This window comes from Pseudorca crassidens, chromosome X (genome assembly GCF_039906515.1).
Source record: "Pseudorca crassidens isolate mPseCra1 chromosome X, mPseCra1.hap1, whole genome shotgun sequence".
Taxonomy (NCBI): domain Eukaryota; kingdom Metazoa; phylum Chordata; class Mammalia; order Artiodactyla; family Delphinidae; genus Pseudorca; species Pseudorca crassidens.
The window spans coordinates 69783832-69804833 of record NC_090317.1 but is presented as its reverse complement, the minus strand read 5'-3'; the positions used below and the strand labels follow the sequence as shown (position 1 = coordinate 69804833).

Below are 21002 nucleotides of genomic sequence, written 5' to 3'. Positions count from 1 at the left end.
CTGGTAGGTGTGGTGGGTCTTGACACTGGTAGACCATGGGTCTGTGGTGGTCCTAGCGCTGGTGTCTGCCCACTGGTGGGCACCACCAGGGTCAAGGGGGTTCCGGGGTTGGTGCCCACCCACTGGTATGTGCAGCCAGGGCCCAGGGTGTCCTGGGGCTAATGCCAGCCTGCTGGTAGGCAGAGCCAGGTCCTGATGTCTCTGGCTGCAGGGCCCTGGGGGTCCCAGAGTTGGTGTCTGCCCACTGGTAGGCGGACTGGGTCTTAATGGCTGGCTGTAGGCCCTCAGAGGTCCCTGGGCTAGTGCTGGTGCATTGGTGGTAGCCCATGTCTGAGGGTGGCTGGTGCTCAAGGGGTCCTAAGGCAGCTGGTCTGCTGGTGGGTGGGTCTGTGTTCCCATGTGAGTAGCTGCTTGACCTAAAGCATCCCAGAACTGATGCCAACAGGCTGGTGGGTGGGGCCAGTTCCATCCCTAATAAGCTAGAGGGAAGATTCCAAAATGGCGTTTTCCAGCACCAGTATCCTCCTGATAGAATGAGCTCCCCAAAATGGCTGCTGCCAGCATCTGTGTCCTCAGGGTGAGCTCCAGTTGCCTCCTGCCTCTCGTAGAGCCTCTCCAAGATCAGCAGGAGGGTCTGATCCAGGCTTCTTTCAAATTACTGCTTCTTCCCAGGGTCTCAGAGTGTGTGAGATTTGGGGTGTGCCCTTTAAGAGTGGAGTCTCTTTTCTATCCTCTGGTTCTCCTGAAAGTAAGTCATCTAAATTTTTTAAATGAAATATTTCAAACGGAATATATTGGCAATGAGAAACTGAGTGCTTGTTACTACTACCCTGCTTTAACAGATCTTAAATGTTATATTTGTTTCAGATTTTTAAAAACTTTAAACAGTACAGTTGAAGCCCCCCTCTTCATCACATGCCACAAGTAAGTCCTATTCTGAAGTTGTATATCCTTACCATGTGTTTTTTTTAATACTTTTACTGCTTAGTTATATAGTAATGGTTTTTCCATGCTATTAAACTTTATTAAAATTCTATCATATTTTATGTATTCTACAACTTTGGTTTTTTTCACTCATTTTTGAGATACGGGATATTCAGCCACTATGGAGTGGTATAGCCATAGTAGTTATTTACAATGTCTTTTCTGGTTGGTGCCATACTAGTTGTTAAGTATTTTTAATATCTTACCCTGGGATTTATCTATATTGATAAATATATTAATCTAGCCAATTCATTTCAATTACTGTACCATAGTCCACTTGGTGAAAATACAATGGATCTGTTAGCCTATTGATGGATGTTTAGGTTGTTTCCAGTTATTTACTATTAAATACAAAGCTGCAGTAAAATCTTTAGAGGACTTCTTATGCACATATGAGAATTTCTTTAGTGTTTTTATTAAAGTGAAATTATGTGTATGTAAAGTGAAATATGTGTTACTCTCCAGAGTGATTGTTCCAATTTACGCTCTCACCAAAGAGTATGAGAATATTTGTTTCTCAGTAACATTTTCTTTCCTCTCCTTATCCCTTTTCCCCCCTGCTTATGCTTTTCAGCACTTTTGTTATTATTTTTTAAAAAAATTTGCCAACATGATGGATATGAAATTATATCTTGTGCTTTAATTTGCGTTTCACTAATTATTGGTGATGTTGAAGATCTTTTCATAGGCTTATTAATGATTCTGGTTTCCTTTTCTTAAGTTTCTTTTCACATCATTTACTGTTATCTATTGGGTTGTTTTGTCTTTTAATTTTGTTAATTGATTTGCGACAGTATTGTTTTTAATATTCTGGATAAAAATTTACAGTAGTTTTTAAGAAATGTTATGGATGTCATTCCTTTTTTAAAAATTTTTCATTCAAAAATATTTTTAAACTTATGGAAACTTACCAAAATAATATAAGGAACACATGTATTCTCTTATCAAGATTTGTCTATTGTTTACATTTTCCACTACTAGTTTTACCTTTTGTGCTCCTCCCTCTTCACTCTGTATAAATAGTTTTTTTTCCTAGAACATTTGGCCCTTTACCCCTAAATACTTCAGTGGATACTTTCTAAGAATAGAGTTGTTTTTGGTTTTTTTTTATAACCATAATACATTTGTCTACCTCATTTGTCTAAACTATCCTTCATATTTCATAACAATGTTCTTTATAGCATTTTTACCCCATGTAGTCCTGGATCCAGCCTAGAGATAAATATTATACTTAGGTGTGCCAGTTTATTTTCCTAGGAAGGGCTTATCCCACGTCACACATCATTTATTAAGATTCCCCCAACGTTGCTGCCACTCATTGATCCCTACCTTGCCTGAACTCTTACAATAGTCAGACTAAAAACTTTGTTTTAGCGTTTAACTATACAAGGTAGTGCCATGAAGAAAGCATAGACTTTGCTGACAGCCAAGAGAATGCTGGAGTTCTCTCAGAGTAAATTGACCAGCTGAAGAAATCAGACCAGTATTTACAGTTGGGAATCTCCATTGAAATGACCCAACCATGTCATTCTACCACGAAGAAGAAAGATTAACAAGCCCCACCTATATACCTAAAACTTCCAATCAGCTTTTCATTCCAGTCCCTTAGATATGAACAGACAACCATGGATCACTCCACATTTGAAGAAAATCTTTAAGCAGAAAGGCAGAGACCAAAATGAACAAACCAACAGCAAGGAATTAAAGACAAACAAACAATGCAGAGAACAGAAGAAAATGTTTTAATTATAATAAATTCCTTTAGAGAGATGAGAGAAAACTTTGCATCCATGAAACAATAAAATGCCAGGACTTCCCAGGTGGCGCAGTGGTTAAGAATCCACTTTCCCATGCAGGGGACACAGGTTTGATCCCTGGTCCGGGAAAATCCCACATGCCGCAGAGCAACTAAGCCCGTGTGCCGCAACTACTGAAGCCCACGCACTCTAGGGCCCTTGCTCCGCAACAAGCATAGCCACCGCAATGAGAAGCCCGTGCACTGCAACGAAGAGTAGCCCCCGCTCGCTGCAACTAGAGAAAGTGCGCACGCAGCAACAAAGACCCAGCTCAGCCAAAAAAAAAAAGCCATGTAAAGGAATATTTAAAGGACCAAAATGAGCTCTTAGAAATTAAAAACATGATAACATAAATGAAAAAGTCCATAAGTGGATTGAAAGATAAACCAAGGAAATGTCCCAGATAGTAGAACAAAAAGACAAAGCTATGAAAATAAGAGAGAAAAGTTAAGAAAATTAGTGGATTAGAACAGGATATATAACATCCAAATAAAGGAGAGAGAGCAGAGAATATGGAGGAAAGGAAAATATTAAAATAATTTTTAAAATTTTCTCAGAAATGTCAGATGTGCATTTTCAAACTGTATCAGCGCACTAAGTGCCCAGCATAGTGGAAAAGAAAGACCAACAGCAAGGGACATAATTGTGACATTTCAGAACAATGGGAATCAAAAGAAGATCATAATAACTTGCATGGGGGGTGCAGGGGGGAACCATGTTGCATGAAAAGAACAAGAATAGATATATCTTTGAACTTGCCAGTAAAAACACTGGAAGCTGAAGGATAATGAAGTAAACAATTTGAAAATATTTTTAACCTAGAATGTTATACTCAACCAAATAATCAAGTGTGAGAGCAAAACAGCTCATTTTCAGACACACAAGTTCAAAAAAATTGTATCTCTTACACACCCTTTCTCAGAAAGCAAATGGAGGCTGTGTCACACCAAAACAAGGCAGTTAATTACAAGAGAGCAACGTGGAATCTCGAAAACAGGAAACAAACATGGGGGTATAATGCAAAACAGGACATTTCTGTTGGGAATGTGAAATGGTACAGCTACTGTAGAAAACTATATGGCAGTTCCTTAAAAAATTAAGCAGAATTGCCATATGATCCAGCAATTTCACTTCTAGATATAGTTTCAGAATAAGTGAAAGCAGAGACAGGTATTTGCACACCAATATTCATAGCAGCATTATTCACAATAGCCAAAAGGTTGAAACAACCTAAAAATTCATCAACAGGTGAATGGATAAAACAAAATATCATGTATACATACAATGGAATATTAGTCTTAAAAAGGAATGAAATTCTGATACATACTACAACATGGATAAACCTTGAAAATATTATGCTAAGTGAAACGAGCCAGCCACAAAATGGCAAATACTGTATGATTCTACTTATATGTGGTACGTAGAATAGTCAGATTTATAGATACAGAAGGTAGCATAGTGGTCTGGGGGTGGGGGGCTGGTGAGGGAGAATAAGAATCATTGTTTAATTGGTGCAGTGTTTCAGTTTGGGATGATGAGATGGATGGTGGTGATGGTTGGCCAAAAATGTGAATGTACTTAATGTCACTGAATTGTACATTTTTAAATGGCTGAAATAATAAATTTTATGTTATGTTTTTTATACCAAAAAATATATTATACTTAGTCGTCATGTCTTTGTAGCCTTCTTTAATCTGCAGCATTTCCACAACCTTGTAAAACTGTAGTACAGTATGGCAACCAGAATATTCACATTGTTGATGATTCCATCACAGTGTAGTGAGATATTTTGAGATCATGAAAATATCTTGCACCCTATCAAAATATCCCCCTGGACTTAGCCTTTATCCTTGCCCATTCTTTACTGTGAATGTTTTGCAACTCTAGTACTTCCTCCAGATTTACCAGTCAAGCCTCAGCATAATACTATAAGCACAAGACCTACCTTCTCTCTGATTTATTTATTATTATGAGGGATTGAAATTCTTAGCTTTTTTCAATGGTTAATAATTCATTTTGTTTCTTAATTATTTTTTTGCTCAAAATGTTCTAGACATGGCCCATGGGAGCCCCTTAAAACTGTTTCTTATGTGCTTGTAATATGTCCCCAACATTTATTTGAACATTTCCTTACTTTTGTCATCATAAGACTCATACCTATCCTGCCTCATCCTGCAATTGTCTCTTTCTTCTAGGAGCCTTGGCTCCTTTTAGTGGAGGAATAGTATTTACAAACCAAGATCTCGGTGCTTGGTTGCTCATTGCTCCTGAGCTCTTTTCTTGTTAACCCTTCCTACAGAGCTAGGAAGTACATACATATATATACACAGATACACAGATATATATATACTAAACATATACATATTTTATTTCTGTGTGGGTTCATACTGTACCTTCAGTTCTAATCCATCCCTATAGTGTTCTTTCTTGATTTTCCCCATTCTATAATTATCTCTTCCTTCTATGCACAGTGGGAAAACTGGCTCCCAGTAACATCAAAAATATTTACGCAATTGTGCGGTCTTACAATGTATCTAAAGTATTTTCAAAATTGCTTCACCCAAAAGCCAATAAACAAACCCACTAAGAATAGTTAAGGGTTTATTTTCACTACTGCTCCTCGCCCCCTGACACCCCCGCATCCCCCAAGACTGAGGGTATACTGTCAGATATTGTGTTTATAAGATACTTGAATGCATCCTTTCTTCTTCCCTCCCTCCCTTCTTTCCATTCTTCCCCTTTCCTTGCCTATTTCCCTGCCCCTTCCTCTTTCTCTTTTTCCCATCCCATTTGCTTCCTTTTCTTCTCTCCATATGGTTATGGTGTAAACACAGAATGTAACTATGTTCATTTGTTTAGTTTTAGTTTTCCTTCCATCACGTTCTTACTGATATAATTTTATTTTTTGAATATTTAGAGTAGTAATATGCTTTAATAAGTTAAAAAGTGTACAAAAGATTACACTCAGAGAAGTGTCATTCTCTCCTATATCCGTTCTACCTCATTTGCTTCCCCATCCCTTATTGATGACTCAGTTCATTGTTTTCTGGTTTATTCTGCTGACACAGATATATGTTTTCTTATTTTCCCTTCTCACACAATAGGTAGCATGATATATTTGTTCTTTAACATATTGTATTTTGAGTTTTCCTTTTAATACTACTTTTTGGAACCTACTCCATATCAATTCATAATATTCCTTTTTTATTTTTTGAATGTATGAAGCATCTGTAGTGATGTTCCTTATTTAATTCCTGATATTAGAAATTAGTTTTATTCCTTTCTTTATCAATCTATCTAATTTATCAGTTTTGAGATTTTTTTGTTTTCTCTATTTTTCAGTTTTTTATTTCAGTGATTTCTGCTCTTACCTTTATAATTTCCTTTTGCTTGCTTTGAGTTTAACTTGTCTTCCTTTCCTGCTTTCATAAGGTAGAAGTTTAGGTCAGGTGTAGGCAAAGTTTTTGTTAAAGGGCAGCATAGTATTTTAGCTTTATGGACCGTATGGCCTCTCACAATTGCTCAGTGCTGCTGTTGTGGCAGAAGTCGGCCATAGATAATTTAAGTGAATGGATGTGGCTGTGTTCTGGTAAAACATTATTTACAAAGACAACACAGGCCTGGGGGCTGTAAATCAGTGAACCCCCCCCCCCCCACTGGCTTAGATCATTGATTTGAGACCTTCCTTCTTTTTTTTGGCTGCGTTGGGTCTTCATTGGTACACGTGGGCTTTCTCTAGTTGCAGCGAGTGGGGGTTACTCTTCGTTGCAGTACGCTGGCTTCTCTTGTTGCAGAGCACAGGCTCTAGGCATGCAGGCTTTAGTAGTTGCCACATGCGGGCTCAGTAGTTGCCGCACATGGGCTCTAGGGTACGCGGGCATCAGCAGTATGGCACGCAGGCTCAGTAGTGGTGGCTCGTGGGCTTTAGAGCGCAGGCTCAGTAGTTGTGGTGCAATGGCTTAGTTGCTCTGCAGCATGTGGGATATCTTCCCAGACGAGGGATCAAACCCATGTCCCCTGCATTGGCAGGCGGATTCTTTTTTTTTTTTTAACATCTTTATTGGAGTATAATTGCTTTACAATGGGGTGTTAGTTTCTGCTTTATAACAAAGTGAATCAGTTATACATATACATATATCCCCATATCTCTTCCCTCTTGCGTTTCTCTCCCTCTCACCCTCCCTATCCCACCCCTCTAGGTGATCACAAAACACCGAGCTGATCTCCCTGTGCTATGCACCTGCTTCCCACTAGCTATTTTACGTTTGGTAGTGTATATATGTGCGTGCCACCCTCTCACTTTGTCACAGCTTACCCTTCCCCTCTCACCATATCCTCAAGTCCATTCTCTAGTAGGTCTGCGTCTTTATTGCCATCTTGCCCCTAGGCTTTTCATGACCATTTTTTGTTTGTTTTTTAGATTCCATATATATGTGTTAGTATACGGTATTTGTTTTTCTCTTTCTGACTTACTTCACTCTGTATGACAGACTCTAGGTCCATCCACCTCACTACAAATAACTCAATTTCGTTTCTTTTTATGGCTGAGTAATATTCCATTGTATATATGTGCCACATCTTCTTTATCCATTCACCAGTTTATGGACACTTAGGTTGCTTCCATGTCCTGGCTATTGTAAATAGAGCTGCAGTGAACATTGTGGTACATGACTCTTTTTGAATTATGGTTTTCTCAGGGTATATGGCAGGCAGATTCTTAACCACTGCACCACCAGAGAAGTCCCAAGACCTTCCTTCTTTTCTAAGATAGACATTTAAAGTCATAAATTTCTCTATTTAGCTGCATCTCACAGATTTAAAACATATTTTCATTATTATTCAGTACAAAATGTCATCTGATCTTTCTTTTTTTTGTTAGTAGTTTTTTGACTGAGTCAATGTTCATTTAAAGGAATGTTTAATTTCTAAGTATTTGGGGGCTTCCTAGTTACCTTATGGTTTGTGTTTAATTCTGTTGTGGTTAAAGAACATATTCTTTACAATCTTAATGTTTTAACTTGTTTTTTTTTAATTTAATTAATTTATTTTTGGCTGCATTAGGTCTTTGTTGCTGCACACGCAGGCTTCCTCTTGTTGCAGCGAGTGGGGGATTACTCTTCGTTGTGGTGCGTGGGCTTCTCATTGTGGTGGCTTCTCTTTGTTGCAGAGCATGGGCTCTAGGCCTGTGGGCTTCAGTAGTTGTGGCTTGCGGGCTCCAGAGCACAGGCTCAGTAGCTGTGGTGCACGGGCTTAGTTGCTCCATGGCATGTGGGATCTTCCCAGACCGGGGCTCAAACCCATGTCCCCAGCATTAGCAGGTGGATTCTTAACCACTGTGCCACCAGGGAAGCCAATCTTAATGTTTTTATTTATACTTGTACTGTATTATGGTCCAGCATATCGTCCCTCTTGGTAAACCTACCTTGTGCAATTGAAAATAATGTGTGTTATGTCATTTTTGTTGTATTATCTAACAGTATCAATTGAATCTAGGTGATTGATAACGTTGTTCATATCTTTTATGCATGTATGCATTCCTGAATTTTTTTTTTATGTCTGTGAATTGCTGACAGAGGTTTAAAATTAGCAACCATGAGTGTAGAATTACCTTTTATTTTGTCAGTCTTTAGTTCATGTATTTTGATGTAGTTCATGTATTCTGTTACTGAGTGCAAATACGTTTATGATTATTGTGTATTGTTGAATCAGTACTTTTTTTAGTCTTAGTCCTTCTTGATTTCCAGTAATAAGTTTTGTTTTTAAATCTGTTTTATCTACTATTAATGCAACTATTTTAGTGAACTTATGCTTATCATTTCCTTCTGATATTGTTTTTCCACCCATTTCAGTCTATTTGTGTTTTATATTTAAAGTTTATATTTAATTATATATTAAATATAATTAAATATATAATTTAATTATATATTAAATATTTATAAAATATATAAATTATAATTAAATATATATTTAAAGTTTATATTTAAAGTTCACCTCTGTATTTCATATTTAGTTTATGTTAGTTTTTAAATTGATTTTTAACAGTCTCTGCCTTTTAAGTGGAGCATTTATTCCATTAACATTTATTGGAATTATTGCCGAGTCTCTGCTGGGGTCTGCCATTTTATTTTTTGACTTTCTATTTGTTTCCTCCATTATTAGTTTCTTTGTTCCTCCTTTCTTGCTTTTCTGGGAGCAGTTGAATTGTTTTAGAATTTCATTTTAGTTTTCCTATTTACTATTTAGCTTATGTTTTGTACATTATTTTTATAGTGGTCTTCCTATGAATTACAATGTTCATTCTTATGAAGAACCGAATTCCAACTCTAAGGTAAACCAAAATTGTAAACTAGCATTTGAGAATTTTAAAGTGGGCATTTTTATTCTCAATGAAGTGAAACAACATATTTTCTTTTTTAAATATTTATTTATTTTTATTGGTGTATAGTTGCTTTACAATGTTGTGCTAGCTCCTGATGCACAGCGAAGTGAACCAGCCATATGTATACACATATCCCCCCCGCCTTTTGGATTTCCCTCCCATCCAGATTGCTACAGAGCACTGAGTAGATTTCCCTGTGCTATACAGCAGGTCCTTACTAGTTATCTGTTTCATACCTAGCAGCATATGTATGTCAATCCCAGTCTCCCAATTCATCCCAGCCCTCCTTCCCCCTGCCGTGTCCACACGTTGAAACAACATATTTTCAATGCATGAAAATCTCAGTAGAAAAATGGAAACTCTCCACAAGGAGCTCATGAAAAGGAAATAAATGGAAATGCTGGAAAACAACAATGTAATTTCTGAAGTGCAGAGTTCATTGAGGAGATTTAACTTCTGTATGTGTATAGACGTGACAGAAGAAAGAGTAAGTGAGCTTGGAGCCAGATCAATAAAAATTATCTTAGGTGAGGAAACGAGTAAAAAAAAGAATGAGAAAAACTGAACAGAGCCACGGAAACCTGTTAGATCACATCAGTCAAACATATGTGTAATTGGGATATCAGAAGAGATGAAAGAGACAAATAGGGAAAAACATTTTTTAAATGAAAAATTCTCAAACTCCATTAAATGTAAAAATTTGCAGACAGAAAATGCTAAATATGAAGCATGATAAAGGTAAAGAAGGCCACCTTAGGCACATCATAATTAAAGTGTCTGAAGCCAAACAAAAAGTGTAAGCTTAGCAACACAAAAATGACATATACATGGGCATAATGATCATATTACTTTCTGACTTCTCATCAGAAACCATTTCAGCCAAACTGCATGGAACAGCACCTTTAAAGTTGTGAGCGAAAAAAAAAAAAAAGAAACAAACCTGTCAATCCTTAATGTATATCCAGTGAAAATACTCAAAAATGAAGATGGAATAAAGGCATTTTCAATAAAAGAAAACTAAGAGTATTTGTTACAAATGGATCTGTATTACACCACAAGATAAAGAAGTACTTAAGACAGAAGTAAATGAAACTTCTTGAAAACTTGGATCCTCAGAAAAGAATGAAGGGCATTAGAACTGCTAAATATCTGGGTAAATGCAAAGTTTGTTTTTTTTTTTTTGGCCTTTTCTGTCTTCATAGCTTTATAAAGCAAATACCTTATTAAAAATTAAAATTGTAACATCGTTGTATTAGGTCTATAACATACATGTATGTATTATATATAAAAAAGTAAAATAAAGAACGGGACTATGAGCTTATAACATTGCAAGATATTGTGAAGCAATACATTATTAACTGCAAAAGGACTGTGATGTAGTAAGCTTTTACATATAGTTGGGTCTGTTTTCTGGACTTTTCTGTTCCTTTCCATTGACCTCTCTATTCAGGGGCTAGTACCACACTCCTGATTATATAGGCTTTATAGTATATTATAATAACTTGTCAGGTTAGTTCACTCATGGAGCTTTTTTTTTCTTCAGTGTTTTCCTAGAAATTTATGTGGGTTTATTTTTCCAGTTGAACTTCAGGATCAATTTGTGTAGCTCTGTAAAACTAATTTTTGGGGATTTTGGGGGGAGGATTTTATTAAATTTATAAAATTATGTTTATAAAATTTATAAACTTATAAGTGTTGTCTTGAAGATCTTGGGACATCCTAATCCAAAAACAAGGGATGTCTTTTTATTTATTTAAGGCTCTTTTTGAATTTTTAATGTGTATTTTATAGTTATCTTTATATATATTTTAAACAGTTTTTGACCTGCTTATTCATAATATTTTATCCTTTTTGTTGCTGTTGTATTTGGGGCTTTACCATAATGCCCTCTAACACAGGGGTCAGAAAGTTTAAGGACCAAATCGAAGGTGTTTTATGCTTTTCAAGTCCTGGTCTTTCACACTACTTAACTCTGCCATTGTAGCACAGAAGTCACCTTAGACAATTAATAAATGAATGAGTGTGACTGTTTTCCAGTAAAACTTTATTTATAAAAACAGGCACCAGGACTTCTGTTTCAGAAAGTGTGACATAGATACATTTCTCCCTGTTCCTCCACTCTTAAGTACACTGTAATCCCTGGAAATAACTTAAGAGGCAACCCAAGGAGAACTCTGAAAAGTGGAAAGAGGAGCTCTGTTAATATGTTGGTAAGGTATGTGGGGAGAGGAGTAGCATTTATATCCCTGTGATTAAGTCTCAGTCTTTTAGTGAGCCTGTGCCCCTTGTCTGTGACCTTACCAAGTGATTCTTGGGTTTTTCCCACTTGAGGTGAGACAGGAAGGCTAGAAAGGGCTGGATTTGGGTACTTCCCTTTTTTCTGTCAGAGGCTCAAAGGGACTGGAGTTGGGTATTTTCTTTCCTCTATGTCAAAGGCTGTAGGGAACAGAAGTTGGGATTTCCCTTACCCGAGGTCTGTTTGACTGTGATAAAATGTTTCCCTTGACAGTGTGCCTTTTTTAAGGAGAACAGAATGCTCTGGGTGTATTTGAAAATGGTCCGGTTCAGAACTGAAAGAGTAATTCAACATTTGGAAGTCAATCATGTAACTAAAAAAGAAAACATGTTATCTCAATATGTACAAAAAGAAAAAGCATTTGACATAATTTAAAACCTATTCATAACAAAAAAATGCTTAGCAAATTTGGAATAGAAGGCAACCTCATTAATGTGATAAATTGAATCTCCTAAACATTGATAGTAACATCAGTATCAACCATTAAAGACTTAATGGTTTCCCCTTCTATGAACAGGAAGTAGGCAAGTATGTTAGATTTCACCATGACTATTCAGTTTTGCACTGGAAGTTCAACCCAATACCATAAGGCAATAAAAAACAATAAAGGGCATGCATTTCAGTATACTAGCTGTGAATATTTGGAAATCAAAATTTAATTAACAGTACCATTTACAGTGGCACCCCACCCCCCAAAAAATCCCATGAAATATAGGCAAATCTTGCTTTACATAGTATTGTGGGACTGTAAAAATGACTGCTACCTGAAAGCAGTATTAATTAATGGAAAAATTACTGTTGCTCCATTACCTAAAAAGTTTTTTGTCAAAACATTAAAAATTCTTACTGTCAATCACAAATGTATAGGAAATTTAAAGCATTAGTTAAGCTAACAGTTATTTACTATATTTTAATATGAAATGTTAGAAACATTTAAAATTAGAGTGTTTTATTTCATTATAAAAATTATCAATAGTAGATTTAACAGTGCTTACTTTCTTCTCGTATAATTTGTATATTAGGAATGAGCATCTTTTCTATAGTTTGCTGAATTGTCATTCTTCTTTCTAAATATGGATTTCCATCCAGCATTTCATCTTTCATGCTTTCAATGTCATGAAATATTTCTGAAAGTTTCTTTAATATAAAATTTTTTGCTAGTATGTCATTCCCTATTGGACATCTTCATCCTTTTCAGCACAGTCACTGTTCTCATTTGTACTGGTAAGTTACTACAGGTGCATATCTAAACATCTCAAATGATATTGTCAACATTTCCATGGTCAGCCAATTATGTTATAACTATGTTTACATTAATTTCAAATTTCCCGTCAGTATTAACACTTTTATTACTGCACTTCTATTTTTTTTTCTTGGCCATTTCCTTTTTTGATTATGTATTTTCGAAGATGTTGTATGGATTCATCCCTGGAAGACAAGGAGGCAACATAACTACATTTTTGCATGTAAACTGAATACCTGATATGCAGTGACTGATCACTAGTAGACTTCAAAAGAAGTGAGGTTTCTAGTTCCACATGTAAGGAACTTGGAGCCACTCCATCCAAAAGATAAGTAAAAAACTAAACAGACTGAAAAATCACCAGTGCTTCTTGTATCTGTAAAAGAGGAGAGGACACAGGGCAAACTATTGCCCACAAGATTGGAGAGAAGAGACAGGTGAATACAGGGAATCATGGCTTACTGTAGTAGAGGAGCAGAAACCACTGCAGGAACCAGTGCCAGGATAGGAAAACCTGAACTGTAAGTTAAATTGCTGGAGCCTCAGTGTGGACAAGTCTGAGAGGTAAAAACTCCTTGGGAACCCAGTCATAGAGGGATCTCCACAGTATTGTGAGTTTACCTCCAGGAGTACATACAGGAGAAAAATACCCTTGTACTTCTGTCAGGGGGAGAGACAGGGGAATCATTTTGAAATAAGCCAGAGTACTCTGTTCTTAAGAAGACCTGACCTCAGAGGCAACTATTTAACCAGAGCCTAACCTGCTGGGGTATTATCATAGCCTAACTTAACCTGGGGAAGGGGAATACCCAACTCCAGCTTACTGTAGCCATCCTGTCCCACCCAAGGCAAGAATAATAAAACTGAGAAGCTGTTGTGAAGTTACATAGTCCAGAGACTACGGTCACTGAGAGATCGAAATCTAATTATAGGACTGTAGAATGTTTCTCCTTCCCTCACGCTTCACCATCCCATTACTAAAGCCTTGTTATAGCAGTTCCTTTTACATTGTATGTCGTGTCCAGCTATCAAGAAAAAACTACAAGGCATACCTAAAGGCAAAAAAACCCAATTTGAAGATGCAGACCAAGGACCAGAACCAGAGATGGCAGGTATATTGGAGTTATCAGACCTGGAATTTAAAACAACTATGATTAATATTCTAGGGGCTCTAAATGGGTGAAGTAGACAGCATGCCAGAAGAGACGGACAGTGTAAGTAGAGAGATGGAAATCCTAAGAAAGAACCAAAAGAAGTGATAAATATAAAAAACACTGTAACAGAAATGAAGAATGGTTTTGATGGGCCCCTTAGTAGACTAAACAAGGCTGAGGAAAGAATCTCTGAGTTCAAGGATATAGTAATAGAATTCTTGAAAACCAGAAGCAAAGGGAACAAAAGACTGAAGAAAAAAGTAGAATATTGAAGAACTGTGGCACAACCACGAAGTGTAACATACATGTAATGGGAATACAAGAAGAAGAAGTAAAGGAACAGAAGTTATATTTGAAGTAATAGTGACTGAAATTTTTCCCCAAATTAATGTTAGACACCACAGCACAGATCCAGGAAGCTCAGAGAGCACCAAGATAAATGGGCCAAAAACTATACCTAGGAATATCATTTTAAAAAACTACAGAAAATTAAAGCTAAAAAAAAATCCTGAAAGAAGCGAGAGGACTATGTTAAGGACTCTAGTGGGTGACGTAGACAGCATGTAGGAACAGATGGGCAATGTAAGCAGAGAGATGGAAATCCTAAGAACCAAAAGAAATGTTAAATATCAAAAACACTATAAAAGAAATGAGGACACCTTTATAGAGGAATAAAAATAAGAATCACATCTGACTTCTCAGAAATGATAGCAAGAAAAGCATGGAGTGAAATATTTAAAGTGGTTAGAGAAAAAAACCTGGAAACTAGAGTTCTGTACTTTGCAAAGTTATCCTTCATAAGCGAAGAAGAAATAAAGACCTTCTCAGACAAACAAAAATTGAAGGTCCATTTTTTGCCAGTAGACCTTTCAGGAAACGTTAAAAGAAGTGCTTAGAGAGGAGGAAAGTGATAAAGATTAGAAACTCGGATCTACATAAAGTATCGAAGCGCCTTGAAGAAGGAATGAGTGAAGGTGAATAAAAACTTTTTTTCTTATTATTAATTGATCTAACAGGTAATAGTTTGTTAATAATAACACTGTATTCAATCATGTGTACTTTTATATATCATATGCATATATGTTTGTGCTTATGTTTACTTACATATAAGTGAAATTAGTGAAAGCAATGATATAAGGTACAGGAGGGAGGAATTAGGAGTATTTTGTTATTAAAAGGTACTCACACTACCGGGAAGTGATATAATGTTGTTTGAAAGCAGACCTGGATTAATTGTAAATGTATATTGCATTGTGGCAAGCACTAAAAAAAAGTTACAAAAGAAGTATTAGCTGATATGCTAATAAAGGGGAGAAAATGGAATCATATAAAATGCTCAGTTAAAACCACAAAAGGCCAAAAAAATTAAAAGACAAAAATAGGAACAGAGAAAAAGTGCAACAAATAGAAAACAGGAACAAATATAGTAGATATTAATCCAGCTATATCAATAATCACTTTCAACATCAGTGTTCTAATTGCACAAATTTGGGAGTGTTCAGAGTAGGTCAGATAACAAGAGCCAACTATATGCTTCCTCAAAGAAGTGAATTATAAAGACACATACAGATAAAAGTAAATGAGTGGGCTTCCCTTGTGGCACAGTGGTTGAGAGTCCGCCTGCTGATGCAGGGGACATGGGTTCGTGCCACAGTCCGGGAAGATCCCACATGCCGCGGAGCGGCTGGTCCCGTGAGCCATGGCTGCTGAGCCTGTGCGTCCAGAGCCTGTGCTCCACAGCAGGAGAGGCCACAGCAGTGAGAGTCCCATGTACCGCAAAAAAAAAAAAAAAAAAAAAAGTAAATGGGTGGAAAAGATATATCATGTTAACACTAGTGAAAAGAGAGTAGGAGTACCTCTATTAATTTCAGATGGAGGAGATTTCAAAGAAATTAAAGGTGTCAGGGATAAAGAAGGTCATTACATAACGATAAAGGGGTCAATTCTCCAAAAAGATACAACAGTCCTTCACGTGTATACACTTACCAACAGAACATCAAACTATTTGAGGGAAAACCTATGCAAACTACAAAGAGAAATAGATGAAACCATCTATTAGTTAGAGACTTCAACACCTCTCTTTCAGAAATGGACAAATCCAGCAGGCAGAAAATCAGTAAGGACATAGTTGAACTCAACACCACCATCAATCAGCTGGGTCTAATGAATATCTATAGACTACTTCATTGAACAACACTAAGATTACACATTCTTCTCAAGCTGACATGGAACATTCAGCAAAATGGAAAACATTTTGGGCCATAAAACACACCTTAACAAATTTAAAAGAATAAAATCAATATATGCTCTCAGACTGCAATGGAATGAGATTACAAATCAATAATTTTCCTGATTAGAAATATCTGGAAAATCTCAAATGTGTTGAGATTAAAAACACTTCTAAATAACACATGTGTTAAAGAAGCAGTATCAAGTGAAATTTTTAAATATTTTTAATTAAATGAAAATGAAAACTCTACTTACCAAAATTTGTAGAATGTAATGAAAGCAGTGCTCAGAGAATAATTTATAGCACCGGATATGTATTTATAGAAAACAAGAAACAACTAAACTCAATCTAAATTTCTACCTTAGGAAACTAGAAAAAAGCAAATTAATCTAAAGAAGAAAAATAACAGTTAGAGCAGAAATTAATAAAACTGAAAACAAGAAATACAAAAAGTAAATGAATCCAAAAGTTGGTTCTTTCAAAAGATCCATGAAATTCATAAGCCTCTAGACAGACTAAGAAAAATAAAACAGAGGACACAAATTACTCATATCAGAAATGAAAGATGGGACATCACTACAGATCCTGTGGACACTGAAATGATAATAAAGGAATACTATAAACAATTCTGTGCCCACATATTTGATAATCTAAATGAAATGGACCAATTCCTCAAAAAACACAGTTTACCAAAACTTACACAATAAAAATAGACAATCTCAGGAATTCCCTGGTGGTCCAGTGGTTGGGACTTGGTTCTCTCACTGCCAGGGGCCCAGGATCAATCCCTTGTCAGGGAACTAAGAACCTGCAAGGTGTGTGGTGCAGCCAAAAAAAGAAAAAAGATGAGTATAGAAAAAGTTACATTTAAAAAAGTAGACAAGCTCCTTAGTCCTATATCTATGAAGGAAATTGAATCAATATTTAATAACCTTTCAAAACAGAAAGCACCAGGCCCAGATGGGTTCAGTAGTAAATTCTGTAAGACATTTAAGGAAGGAATCATCCCAGTACTCTACAATCGTTTTCAGAGGATAGAGGCAGAGAAAATGTTTCCTAACTTATTCTGTGAGGCCAACATTACCCTAATAGGAAAATCAGACAAAGGCATTACAAGAAAACTGCAGACCAGTATCTTTCATGAACATAGATAAAAGTTCTCAACAAAATATTAGCAAATCAAATACAACAATGTATAAAGAATTATGCATCATGAATAAATGGAATATATAATTGGTATGCAAGGTTGTTTCAGCATTTGAAAATTAATTAATGGTCAGATGCCAGTCCCTGCTCCTGCTGTCCTGGGAGTGTGCACAGGCCACCAGACCTGCACACCCCATATCAAGGGGATAATGGCTAGCACACACTGAGGAAAGAGGCAGCAATCATCCAAACTAAAAGCAGCCCCTCCATTCTGGACAAGATGGCAGAGTAGAAGGACTTGTGCTCACCTCCTGTCATGAAAACACCAAAATCACGACTAACTGCTGAACAGCCATCAATAAAAAAGGCTGGAACCTATGAAAAAATATATTTTACATCCAGAGACAAAGAAGAATCCACAATGAGATGGTAGGAGGGGCACTTTCATGATATAATCAAATCCCATACCTGCCAGGTGGGCAACCCACAAACTGGAAAATATATCAGGTTCTCCCACAGGAGTGAGAGTTCTGAGCCCTACGTCAGGCTCCCCCAGCCTGAGGGTTTGACATTGGGAGGAGAAGCCCCCAGAGCATTTGGCTTTGAAGGCTAGCAGGGCATGAGTGCAGGAGCTGCATAGCAGTGGGGGAAACAGACTCCACTCTTAGAGGGCGCACACAAGGCTTCATGTGCACTGGGACTCAGCACAAAGCAGTGACTCCATAGGAACCTGGGCTAGACCTACTGGCGGGTCTTGGAGGGTCTCCTGGGGAGGCAGGTGTCGGCTGTGGCTCACTGTGGGGGCAAGGACATTGGTGGCAGAAGCCCCAGGAAATATTAATTGGTGTGAGCTCTCATGGAGGTCACCATTTTGGCACTGAGACATGGCCCCACCCAACGGCCTGCAGGCTCCAGTGCTGGGATGCCTCAGGCCAATCAACCAGCAGGCTGGGAACACAGCTCCACCCATCAGCAGACAGGCTGCCTAAAGTTGTACTGAGCTCACAGCCACCTCTAAACCCACCCCTTGAAATGGCAGGTACCAGTCCCTTCCACCAGAAAGACTGCACAAGCCCCTGGACCAACTTTACCCACCCGGGTGGCAGACACCAGAAGCAAGAGGAACTATGACCCTGCAGCCTGTGGAAAGGACATCACAAACACAGAAGGTTAGGACTTCCCTGGTGGTGCAGTGGTTAAGAATCTCCTGCCAAGGCAGGGGACACAGGTTTGATCCCTGGTCTGGGAAGATCCCACATGCCACAGAACAGCTAAGTCTGTGTGCCACAACTACTGAGCCTGCACTCTAGAGCCCATGAGCCACAACTACTGAGCCCAAGTGCCACAATCACTGAAGCTGTGCACCTAGAGCCTGTGCTCCGCAGCAAGAGAAGCCATTGCAATGAGAAGCCCGCTCACAGTAGTGAAGAGTAGCCCCAGCTTGCCACAACTAGAGAAAACCTGCACACAGCAACGAAGACCCAATGCAGCCCCAAATAAAATTTTAAATAAATTTATATAAAAACACATGAGAAAAACCCACAGAAGGTTGGACAAAATGAGACGGTAGAGAAATGTAGTCCAGATGAAGGAACAAGATAAAACCCCAGAAGAACAGCTAAGTGAAGTGGAGATAGGCAATCTACCTGAAAAATAATTCATAGTAATGATAGTAAAGGTGATCCAAGATCTTGGAAAAAGAATGGAGGCACAGACCGAGAAGATGTAAGAAATGTTTAACAAAGATTTTTGTTTTGTTTTCAAATTTGCTTTATTATTATTTTTTTAACATCTTTATTGGAATACAATTGCTTTACAATATTGTGTTAGTTTCTGCTATACAGCAAAGTGAATCAGCTTTATGTATATTTACATCCCCATATCCCCTCCCTCTAGAGCCTCCCTCCCACCCTCCCTATCCCACTCCTCTAGGTCATCACAAAGCATCGAGCTGATCTCCCTGGAGGTAGAGATTTAAAGAACAAACTGTTAAACAGAGATGAACAATACAGTAGCTGAAATGAAAAACACACTAGAAGGAATTAATGGCAGAATAAATGAGGCAGAACAGATAAGTGAGCTGGAAGACAGTGGTGGGAATCAGTGCCACAGGACAGAATAAAGAAAACGGAATGAAAAGAAATGAGGACAGTGTAAGAGACCTCTGGGACAACATTAAATGCACCAATATTCACATTGTAGGGGTCCCAGAAGGAGAAGGGAGAGAGAAAGGGCATGAGAACATATTTGAAGAGAAAATTAATTAATGTAAACTCTTATATCAACAGGCTAAAAAAAGAAAAATCACATGATCATAGCAATAGATGCAGGAAAAGCATTTGACAAAATCCAACACCCATTTGTGATTTAAAAAAACAAAAACCTTGCAATAAACTAGGAATGCAGGGGGAACTAACTCAGCCTGATAAAGATGATCTATCTACATAAAACCTACAGCTTGATACCTAATGGTGAGAAGCTAGCAGCTTTCACACCAAGATCAGATAAAAGGCAAAGATGTCCCCTGTCACCACTCCTTTTTTTTTTTTTTTAACATCTTTATTGGGGTATAATTGCTTTACAATGGTGTGTTAGTTTCTGCTTTATAACAAAGTGAATCAGTCATACATAAACATATGTTCCCATATGTCTTCCCTCTTGTGTCTCCCTCCCTCCCACCCTCCCTATCCCACCCCTCCAGGCTGTCACAAAGCATCGAGCCAATATCCCTGTGCCATGCGGCTGCTTCCCACTAGCTATCTACCTTACTACGTTTGTTAGTGTGTATATGTCCATGACTCTCTCTCGCCCTGTCACAGCTCACCCTTCCCCCTCCCCATAACCTCAAGTCCGTTCTCTAGGAGGTCTGCGTCTTTATTCCTGCCTTACCCCTAGGTTCTTCATGACATTTTTTTCCCCTTAAATTCCATATATATGTGTTAGCATACGGTATTTGTCTTTTTCTTTCTGACTTACTTCACTCTGTATGACAGACTCTAAGTCTATCCATCTCATTACAAATAGCTCAGTTTCGTTTCTTTTTATGGCTGAGTAATATTCCATTGTATATATATGTGCCACCACTCCTTTTTAACATTGTACTGGATTCTAGCTAAAGCGAAGACAAGGAAATTAAAGGAATACATTTTGGATAGGAAAAAATATAACTGACTTTGGTTGGAAATGACATGTTTGTCTATGTAGAAAATATGAATTGACAAAACTAAAACCAAAAATACCTTTCCAGAACTGAAAAAATTATAGAAAGGATTCAGGATACAAGGTTTTTCAGTCACTTTCTTAGACAGCAGCAACAAGCAAGTGGAATTTGAAGTTAAAAACACACGTCTGTTCACATTCATACTCTCCAAAATGAAACTGGTATAAATCTAACAAAATATGTACAAGATATATATGAGGAAAACTGTAAAATTCTGATAATAGAAATTACCTGATTTAATGGAGATAGTATCAATACATGTTCATGGATAAAGAAGACTCAATATATTCAAGATGTATGTTTTTCCCAATTTGATGAATAGCTTCAAGGTAGTCCTAATAAAAATTCCAGTAAGTTATTTTGTGGATATCAACAAACTGATTATAAAGTTTATATGGAGAGACAAAATACCCTGCATTACCAACATGTTATTTGAGAAGAGCAAAGTTGAAAGATTCACACTACTCTACTTCAAGACTTATTTTAAAGCTACAGACAGTAATCAAGATAGTGTTGTATTATTCCCCCAATAGACAAATAGATTAATGAAACAG

At 37.3% G+C, this 21002-nt stretch overlaps 1 pseudogene; it reads left to right on the top strand.

Annotated features, from left to right (window-relative positions):
- LOC137217458 (dnaJ homolog subfamily B member 6-like) overlaps window positions 1–21002 on the top strand; it is a 95032-nt pseudogene that overhangs the window by 31452 nt on the left and 42578 nt on the right.